The 10,453-nt window shown below is 41.0% G+C and overlaps 1 pseudogene; it reads left to right on the top strand.

Moving 5' to 3' along the window:
• Positions 1-1,688: 1,688 nt before the first annotated feature.
• Positions 1,689-10,083, top strand: LOC123057573 (uncharacterized; annotated as a pseudogene).
• The last annotated feature ends 370 nt before the right edge of the window (positions 10,084-10,453 follow it).

Here is a 10,453-nt window from a genome sequence, read left to right as displayed (position 1 = left end):
AACAATAGATTTACACAAGCATTTTGATCCTTCACTTTAATTGCCAGCCTATCCAGATGTGTGCTTCCTAGGGACGTGAGGATTGATTCCCCGGCCTGCACCCCGTCCCCTACCTCGCCCATCCCTCATCGGGGCCCTCCCAGCCTGAGAAAATGAATACCCATGACCAAAGCCCTGGCTACCTGACAAGTTCCTATGTGTTTTGCCACCATCCATGAACCATACTCAATATTCTCTGGTGCATGACCACATTCCTCCTTGATGTGTCCCATGATGCCACAAACTTCATAGAAGTCTATATTTTCATATTTTATGGGCAGAAGTATTCTCTCATTCTCATTCAAAATCAGTGGTGCAAATCGTGGTATTGGATCTGCAACTATAATTTTGGCCTTGACTCGCACATAGGTCCCCTCATATACCCTTGATAGGTTCATATCCCGACTCTTGACCTGCCCAAATGCTCGTCACCAGCTGCTCATCAATTGTTTGGGATCTGTAAAGGTTTGGGAGGTTGTGAATCTGTGGCCACATAGAGGCCCGGTCTAGCTTGATGGTATCTGGACGACCCTTGCCATCATATACTTCTATCATAACCATCAACCCTCAAAAGATCAAGGGACCCTGATGCATTACCCAGTTGCAATCTCGTAGGCAAATGTGTTGCACCACGAACAGATTGTCGTCCATCTCGCGGAATCCGGATCATAGGAGAGCCGCAATGCATACTTCTCATTATGTCCTTGAACGCATCCATGCTGAATGGTTTTATGGTGTTCACCCTTGTCCTGCCAACCACCTTCCTGCATTCGAGAGTTCTAAAATTTCCTCCTTCCCTGACGAAGATGACATCCAGCTCATATTCCTTCAGTTTCATATTCCTTATAGTTGTCTCCAGATTGATCCCGTCTTTCCCCTTCTTTTTCCTTGTTGCCAAGCTACTGGAACCCCTTGATGATGATGTCGCCATCAAACAGATCTACCACCGAGGGAGCCCAAGAAAAGCGGTAATGCCATGGCCGGGTGGAAGGCGAGCCACTGATTCAGCCCAAGTGCGTGCTAGATCCCAGTGCTCATTGTGGATCGGGGATGATCGAAGACGAATAACCTCAACGATGTACGAGTTACCCAGTTATAAAAACCCTAGGATAGTAACAACTATTATGAAACAATGTACGTTGTCAATCCCTGTTTTAGCCAAACAACGTGCTCTATTAAGTAAATAATCCATGGCAATACAAAGATTAGTGTCGGGGCTGAGCCCATGCCCTAGCCCTCCCTCGCCGCACTCACCCTCTCTCTGGCACAAATCGAAAGGAGGATGAAGAAATGGAGCACACGGTGGATTCCTGGCTTACGAGCGCCCGCCGCAGCTGCGGCAAATTTTCTTGAGCTCGAACTCAACACACCGCGCCACAATGTACAGGAGGGAGAGGGGTTTTATGCATGCGCACGCGGACGCTCCACGACGCGCTCCCGATGCACCCACTCGCTCACTCGCCACATCCCGCGCTCCACGACACACGCGCTCGAGCGGCCGGATCCAGCGCCCTACGCGGTCACACCCTCGCGGACGACGCCAACTAACACACACCCGCACGCACACACACTCAGCCTAGGAAACGTGTGGAGAAACGCTCAGCCTAGGAAAGTCGTTCGATCGATGCCCAAAGGCTTTTCCTCTCCGAACGAACGCTGGAGTACCAAACCCGAGCCGCCGCCCTTCATCTTTGGCTTCGCTATTAAGGAAAGGAAAACACAGCTCCTCTTCCCCCCGCTCCTCCACTCCAGTCCAGTACATATCATGCGGGTAGGGCGAGCGGCACCATCACTCGCCCTACTTGTTGATTTCTCGTGATTTGCAGAGAAATTCAGTTCTCTTCCCGATTGATTTCCCCTTGTTATCATCTGGTCCGAGTCTCAAACCCTAACTCGGGCTCATCCACAGCCGGTAAGCAGAGGATTTCGTCTAGTTTCAGTATCTGTTTTCGGATCTTGCTTGTTTCACTGCTTTGAAACTTGAATCGCTGTTTATTTGCTTCGATCTCTATCATACACGATGTTTTGGGATCTGTCCACCGCGTCTTCAATTAATCTGTATCAATACCCAGTTTTACTTTATCTGTTTTCGGATCTTGCTTGTTTCACTGCTTTGAAACTTGAATCGCTGTTTATGGGCTTCGATCTATCTCAAACACGATGTTTTGGGATCTGTCTACCGCGCCTTCAATTAATCTGTATCAATACCCAGTTTTACTTTATCAGTTTTTGGATCTTGCTTGTTTCCCCTCTTCGGATCTTGCTTGTTTTCGGATCTCTCATACACGATGTTTTGAGATCTGTCTACCGTGCCTTCAATTAATCTGTATCAGTACCCAGTTTTACTTGTGGCTATCTTCCCAAGATTACTAACAGTTTCACGGTTTCCCGTTCCAGGCTTGCTAATTCCAGTAGGAACCGATCCGAAGAGGGGCAGTGTCATGGATAGTTATAGTAATCTACCAATTGGATCATCCGGGAAGGTACATTGCTGGAATCCCCCCTCCCCTTCTTTTGTTGCGAGGGCTTGGCATCCCTCCATTATCATCATGTTTTATTCAGTTCAAAACTACCAGGGAGACCGCGCTTGCGCGGCTAGGTTTCATACATGTTGTTATATTTAGTATTTTTTTTCTTTTGAAAATACGGTATCACATAAATTCTCAATATAGTCAATGTATACATCTTGTGAAAACTTGATTTCACTTTGATTGCAAATATTTAATTAAGGGCAAGTATTGACAAATTACAGACAACACTCAAGTCGCTGCTTGGTATGTGAGAACATAGACTTATATACAGTTCTCCAAGTTCTCTTGCAGTCCTTGTTCCCTCGTGTCCTCTTCCTACCATTAATATTTGTAAATTTGTTCATCAATAATTGAAATAGAAGCATACATATATAGTTTGCATCTGAATCAGGAGACCTCCGTTGTCCACCCACCTTCTTGGTCAAAGCTGCTTCGGGCCGTGCACGTGAGAGATCTCTCTCATATATGAATATAGAACATCGAGTACTATAAAGCATTTTATATGAGAGAGATCTTTCAAAACTGCTTCGATCTCTCTCATATACAATGTTTTGGGATCTGTCTACCGTGCCTTCAATTAATCTTTATGAGTTCCCAGTGTTACTTTCGACTATCTTTCGAAGATTACTAACAGCTTCACGGTTTCCTGTTCCAGGGCTGCTAATCCAAGTAGGAACAGATCCAAAGACGGGGGAGTGTCATGGATGCTTATAGTAATCTACCAATTGGATCTTCCGGGAGGGTACATTGCTGGAATCCCCCCTCCCCTTCTTTTTTTGCGAGGGGTTGGCATCCCTCCATTATCATCATGTTTTATTCAGTTCAAAACTATCAGGGAGACCGAGCCTTTGCACGGCTCGGTTTCATATATACTTTTATGTTTAAGATTTTTTCTTTCAAAAATATGGCATCACATAATGTCTCAATATAGTCAATGTATACATCTTGTAAAAACACGATTGCACTTTGATTGCAAATATTTAATTAAGGGCAAGTAATGACAAATTACAGACAACACTCAAGTCGCTGCTTGGTATGTGAGAACAGACGTATATACAGTGCTCCAAGTTCTCATCTTTCAGTCCTTGTTCCCTGGTGACTGGTGTCCTCTTCCTACCATTAATATTTTTAAAATTGTTCATCTATAATTAAAATAAAAGCATAGATAGTTTGCATCTGAATTAGGAGACCTACGTTGTCCACTCACCTTCTCGGTGTACGTGCTGCAGTGGTGTTTTGTATATATAGAATTATATGCATCCACATATATCTCGACACTCTATAGCATCCGAATGTATTGCATGGCTATTGAATAAGAAGTCTTATTGTTAGTATATATATGAAAAAAAAATCCCTCGCACCATCTGTACTGTTCTCTGTGATTGTGTCTATGTTCTTTTTAATTTACTTCCATAATCTTATCACAATTAAATTTCTAATTACATACCTTATATAATATATATTTTTCTATCACTTTGTGATGAAACATTCTCTCCATCACTCCCAATTTATGTCACTTTCTTCTCGTGCTTCACGTGTTTTTTCTACTTGGCATTCTATGGAAATATAACTCTGAGAGAGAAATGGAGCTTAGCTCACTTAATTGGAGAGTGGATGTATAGTCTTAGCACCTATATTATTCAAGCCAAACAATTAGGGATTCATATATAGTGTACAATTATTATTAGACCTTTCGTAAATACTTCATTCATGAAAATTATAATTACAGATATATATACATCAATCAATAGTTTTAAAAGCGCACGCCTTTAACTCGCTCCTCTCATAGCACTGTTTGTTGTGCCCATGTTATTTTTTTAAGACTTGTATATTTTGGCACAACTAAAATACTCTTGCATAGTTTACATGATGCATGTATTAAACATGGTTGTGTTTTCTTGTAGGATACAACTTCGTACACATATTAACCTGCAAAATAAAAACTCATACACGAATCATACTGGAATCGATTTGCTATCTTGCTAGCCCGGAACATGCCTGCCTTGCATCTAATTTGGTTTTGCATATATACATTTATTTTCTCCATATTTACCATTTTATTAGCACTATAGGTATGACTGCCAAATGAATAATTGACCTACGTGTCCTACTCGTCAAACATTTCATTTCATTGTATTTTGTTTCTACATTTAGGATTTAAGTTTCATTTGAATTTTCATATATTCTGAAGTCTAGTTTTGTAAATTTAAAAGCATGCTATGGAAATAACTTTACTTTTTATGTTGATTTTCATAATTAAATTAGACATGCAAATCGTTGTCTACAGAATAAAAATTGATGTATTTATGACTATAGATTTGATACGTTGAAATCCATCAAATGCTAACTTAATACATGATCTGGGAAAGCAAGCACAAAGCAAAGCAGCAGTATAAGTTTCCTTTTTACATTGGCAGTTATGTCATCACATGCATGCCAACTCCTTTTCTGTTCACGTATATACTTGGGCAGCTCCGGATTAGTGGTCTGTCGTGCCCGATTGTCATGCGAATTTAATCGCAATCAGTATGTCAGGATCTCATGAGCATACATTATTTAATCTCGGACCTAGCATATAATTCACAGATTAGATAATTATTTAGCCCATGTGGAATTGTAAAAACATCATCTCATGGTCTTACCATGCCACTTGGCCATCTAAGCAAAATTAATTATCAGTCTAAATTCATATGAATTGTAAAAACATCATCTCATGCTTATAACTGATTTTGTATTCATCGGTGCTGTTTTGCATCAACATATATATGTAGAATAACAGAAAATGACAAATTGCATATTTGACATATTTTTTCCTCTATGTTTATCATTGTGCGGTTCCTTCTCGTTTCTCGTATGACATGTTTGTTTCCAATCGCACACAAATCACATTGAAATCGATATGTATCATATTCTTATCTGTTTCCATGCATGTCTTGCATGTAAGATTTTTTCTTAGATCACCTGCATGTGAAGTTTATATATTTCCGGTCCACTTCATTCATTCCCTTGCTATTATTTCCATGGGTTCTCTGCCACTTTTGTCCACCGCTGGTCGTTATCCATATAGGCTCGTATATGTTTTTCTTGGGCCAACTTTATTCACAGATTTTATTTTACTATAGTTATTCTCACAGTTTAGTTTCAGGTTGGTTTTCCTTGTATAAATATAAATGATCATTCTGTAAAAATAATCCAGAATTTAGCTCACTTGATTGATTTATGTTGAACCTATATGAATTTTAAAAGACTATTTCCAGTCTAAATTGTACCATTTCCATAATATATAAGGCAAATACACAGTAGACATCGAGATAAAAAATCGAAGTAGGATAATAAGACAGAGTGATATCAATTCAAGAATAGAGGTACCTGACTGGTTATCACAAATTTATTCCTAATCTGATCTATACCAATAAAGTGAAGGTCCTTTAGTTTTTTTTATTAGAACAAAGTGAAGCTTATTTAGGTGCAGCTTGGGTTGGCATGTGGGGTCTTGAGATTCCAGCCTTTTCAATACTGGGATTGTTTTCGGCCTTGCCGACCAAAGAATTCTGCGAATTTTTACGACCATGTGAGCCCATGTGTTTTTCTAGCATGGAATAGTCTGCCTATGTTTTCGATGGAAGAATCCGTATATGCCTCTTGTTCTCCCGTCAGAGTCGTTTCTGGAAGCCAACGTATTTTTTCCTTGCATGCAATCTGTTTGACAATGGTTGTACCTTTCAGTAGGAGATAGACTTCCTACATTTTTTGAGGTAAATTGAGAGTTTCTAACTTTCCTATATGTCGTTATAGTACGGTCTATCTGCTCACGTCATCATGTCCTATGACAAATTTTGCACGTGCCAATAGTTTTGTGTAACCTTAATTGGAAATTAAATCAACCATTACAATCAAAATCAATGACTTCAATATTTTTAGCTTATGCGGATGAAAATGATGAGTAGTTTGTCTTTTTTTAATAATATAATAAATATTTTTGGATAATCCACTTGTTCCTTGTTTTTTAGGACAAAACCAATGTGCATTATAGATGTTCACCTGACCAACTTCCGCCATTTATGAAATGTCTTAGTGACAAGCAGATAGGTTTTGTCATGAAAATTGGGTTTGAGAGCATCTTGTCAATGCAAGATTTTAAGATGGATAAAGATCTAACCCTATGGCTGGTGGATAAGTTCAATTGTGACACCGAGAAGCTAGAATTTGACGGAGGCATATCAATTCCAGTGAGGCCCCTTGTGAAGTTTGTCCTTGTAATTCCTTCAGGACCCATCAAAGTTATAGAGGGTCTCCATGTCGACGATGCTCTCTATGAACACTACACTTGGGATACGAGAGGGAAGAACGCGAAGGAAGTGGCGGAAGAAATGTGCAGCATAACTGAGGAGGAACCATTCTGCATAGCCTTTATGATGGCGATATTTGCAATTTATCTAGCACCAAATACATCTGTGAATGTCAGCAGGTCATTTCTGGGAGCTGCTCAACAGGTTGGTAATCTCAAACAGATGGATTGGTGCAATTTGGTTGCTGATTGCCTATTCAAAGGAATCAAGGACTACAAAAAAATCGGATAGATTGTATGTCCATGTGAAGGGCTGTGTGCACATTCTGAGTGTAAGAACATTCCAACCACACTTAGGGAAACTATTATCATTATTATGCTATAATAAACTGGTTGATTCAGCTGATGTCACATGTTAATTTACAAAATTTATTTCCATAATTGTCATTGAGATGCAGGTCATTTTTATCGATCTTGTGAAACACCCTACACTCATAGTTCCAGATGGCTTTCCACGCTTGAGTGTTGTCACTACGGAAATGGGTTGCTTCAGATCCAAATGGGTAGTTGCACATCCCTTTGGTAGCTTCCTGCCGGTAATTACTTGTGCACCACTAAATTCCGTAAGCAAATTGTGATATACTATTTATTTGAAACACAATATGTGTTATTATATGAACGTATGCCTTGTTTCAAAAGAATGTCATGCTATATAGTCTATACTGCTACATGCAATAAAAGACCCATAACAACATTCTGCCAATGAATTATTTATGTAGCATTTATTTAACCAACCTAATGACCAATCAAGTTTACTACGTGTGCAAATTTATATTCGAGTTACTTTTTTCAGACGTGTTTTTTTCTTTTTCCTAAGTTGCGATTTTGTTTGCTACAATTAATATGTGTGTTCTGATTCAAATAGGTACGTTGTCTAGAAGAGTCTGTCTATGCTCCGGTGCTTAATAACATGCCAAATGGTAACACTGTTGAAGGAGTAAAATGCTCTGATTCTGATTCAAATACTGATGCTCTGGTCGATCAGTTTGCAATCACCGACACCGATCAGAATAACAACAAGCATCCCATTTTAGCAGAGCTTGGCAATGCCAGAACAACCCATAATACATCAAGCTCGCCCATTGTTGACAATCTAGTGTTTGATACACCAGCTCAATCATCAGGTACATAATCCTTCTCTATATATCGCAGGTTATATACAGATTTTACATAAACATTTTCACCCTTTAATTCGCACGATTTGTCCCGATCAACATGTACGTAACATGATATGAACTCGGTATTGTATTATCATGAATTTGTTATCCTTGTACAAATATCTACAGCATACATGTAAATGATTCGTGAATTGAAAACAATTCCCTTTTAACATTGATTTTACAGTTGCAGCGCCCAGTTCCTTGACAGAACACATAATTTTTCCAACAAGTGGCGAGCAATTGCAGTCTGCTGGTCCTTCTGATGAACCGCATTCAGCACAAGTTTGTTCCCGCACTTCATTTCACTTCCACGGCTGTATTCTTTTAATTACATGGAAGAAACATCTCTATGTCGTTGTGGGTCCCACTTGTGATGTGTTTGCCTCCATGAATTCTATGCAGATTATGGACAGTGTGCAGATTCCTCCGGATACCACCGTGGAAAGGCGCAGGGGTTTGCTGTTGATGATGGAGAAGGACGATTGGAGTGCCAAGAAGGCGCAGGTGGAGCTATCCAGGAGTGGCCAAGTGAAGCAAGCCAGAGAAGTTACCATAACGATGGACATGAGTTTGCTTAATTGCAGCGTGTGCTCCCGCCCCATCAAGCCCCCTGTCTTCGAGGTTACTTTCTTTCACCAACTAGCAAGGTGGCCCTCGCAAATGCGAGGGCATCATGCTTCAGCCTGCCGACCATGTTATTTTTTTAATCTTATATAATATATTTTTACTTCTGTTTATCCTTTCATTGCATGATAGACAACAGTACTTGCATCCAAGAAGCGTTAATGATACCAGTAACCTTTAGAGCAGAGTAGTCATGCTCTGACCGTTTTTTTATGGACCGCAACTTTCTTTGTTTATTGTTTGGAAAAATAATTAGGGCACAGATGGGTAATTTCTTTCATCTATCATGTTAATAGTTAATTGTCGAGATCCCTTGGCTGCACTTTTTTTCTAGCATATTTCTCTATTTTTGACATGTATTGTGATTTTAGTATTTAATATTATAAGATAATAGATAGGTGCTCCATCAATTTATTGTTCTATTTGTTCGAGGTCTGAGGATGTTCATAATCGTTAAAATTTTGTGCAGTGCAATGCCGGGCACTTGGCTTGCTACAAATGCCTCATCGGGCTCCCCTATAAACTGTGCCAGACGTGTGAGCACGGCAGTGGCTTTGGCCACGTCCGGTCATTGGACGCCCTCATCTCTTCCTTGACAGTCAAGTGCCACCATGATGGCTGCGGGAGCTACGTCCCCTACTACGAGCTTGACGACCATCAAAGTGTGTGCTCCCATGTGCCGTGCTTCTGCACAGAGCTTGGCTGTGGCTTCGTCGGTTCACCACAGGCGCTCCTCAGCCACTTGATCACCATGCACGCAATGCCAGTGCACAAGGTCCATTATGGCCAAGTTCACCAGCTCCGGCTGTCGGTGCCGCGGCCGCGGTGCCTGCTCCATGGGCAAGGGGACGACAGCGTGTTCCTCTTGGTCATGGGCGTGCTCGGCGTCGTGTCTGTGGTGTGCATCAGAGCTGAGGCATCCTCATGGCCGCAGTACGCTATCAAGCTTCAGGCGAATGGTCCGCCACCACCGAGCAGCGTAGAAGGCAGCATTTTGTTGGCCATGAAGCCAGTGACGAGCAGCACGAGGCCTGGGGAGGTGACCGTGGAGGAGCTGCCGTCTTTCTTGATGGTGCCACCTACTTATCTGGTTGGTTCTGGGGCATCCAAGGAGGTGTCTCTTGACGTTTGCATTGACAAGATGTGATCATGATCGTAACATACTGATTGTCCTATGTTGACCTCTTAAGTCAGTTTGAACTGGACTAGTACTTTTTTGCCAAGGAATGATGGTTTTCAGTTGCAATGCCAATGGGCGTATGCAGCAATTTAGTGTAGTAGTATTTTGTTGCAGCTAGCTAGCACTCAAAATACATATGTTGCTTGATTTATCAGGATTTGGGGTAAGTTTGCCCATTCTAATTGTGATGTCTAGCAAGCACTCCAAATATATATGTTGCTTGATTGACCAAGATTTAGTTCATCGGTGTGGTTTATGTTATACAAAAATTATTTTCTCCATATAGCATGCCCCGGCCTATCATCCCCTCCACCGATAGGACAACATGAACACAAGAAAACATAGGACTGTGCGTGTTAACATGGACTAGATTTTGTAACAATTTTTTAGGCTGGTAAACGTGACCTCCAGTCGGCGTGCATCCTCGATCATTTGTTGGGCGATTTCGACTACACATAGTATTGTCTACTACCTCGTGGAAGGTCTGAAGGAATCCATTTGGGATACAGATCATAACTATGGACTTTTTACATGTATCTACCCAATACAAGGGTAAATCTCCTTTCTACCG

Source organism: Triticum aestivum, chromosome 3A (genome assembly GCF_018294505.1).
Source record: "Triticum aestivum cultivar Chinese Spring chromosome 3A, IWGSC CS RefSeq v2.1, whole genome shotgun sequence".
NCBI classification, from domain to species: domain Eukaryota; kingdom Viridiplantae; phylum Streptophyta; class Magnoliopsida; order Poales; family Poaceae; genus Triticum; species Triticum aestivum.
Note: the sequence above shows the minus strand (reverse complement) of the source record. Positions and strands in the feature narration are given on the sequence as shown.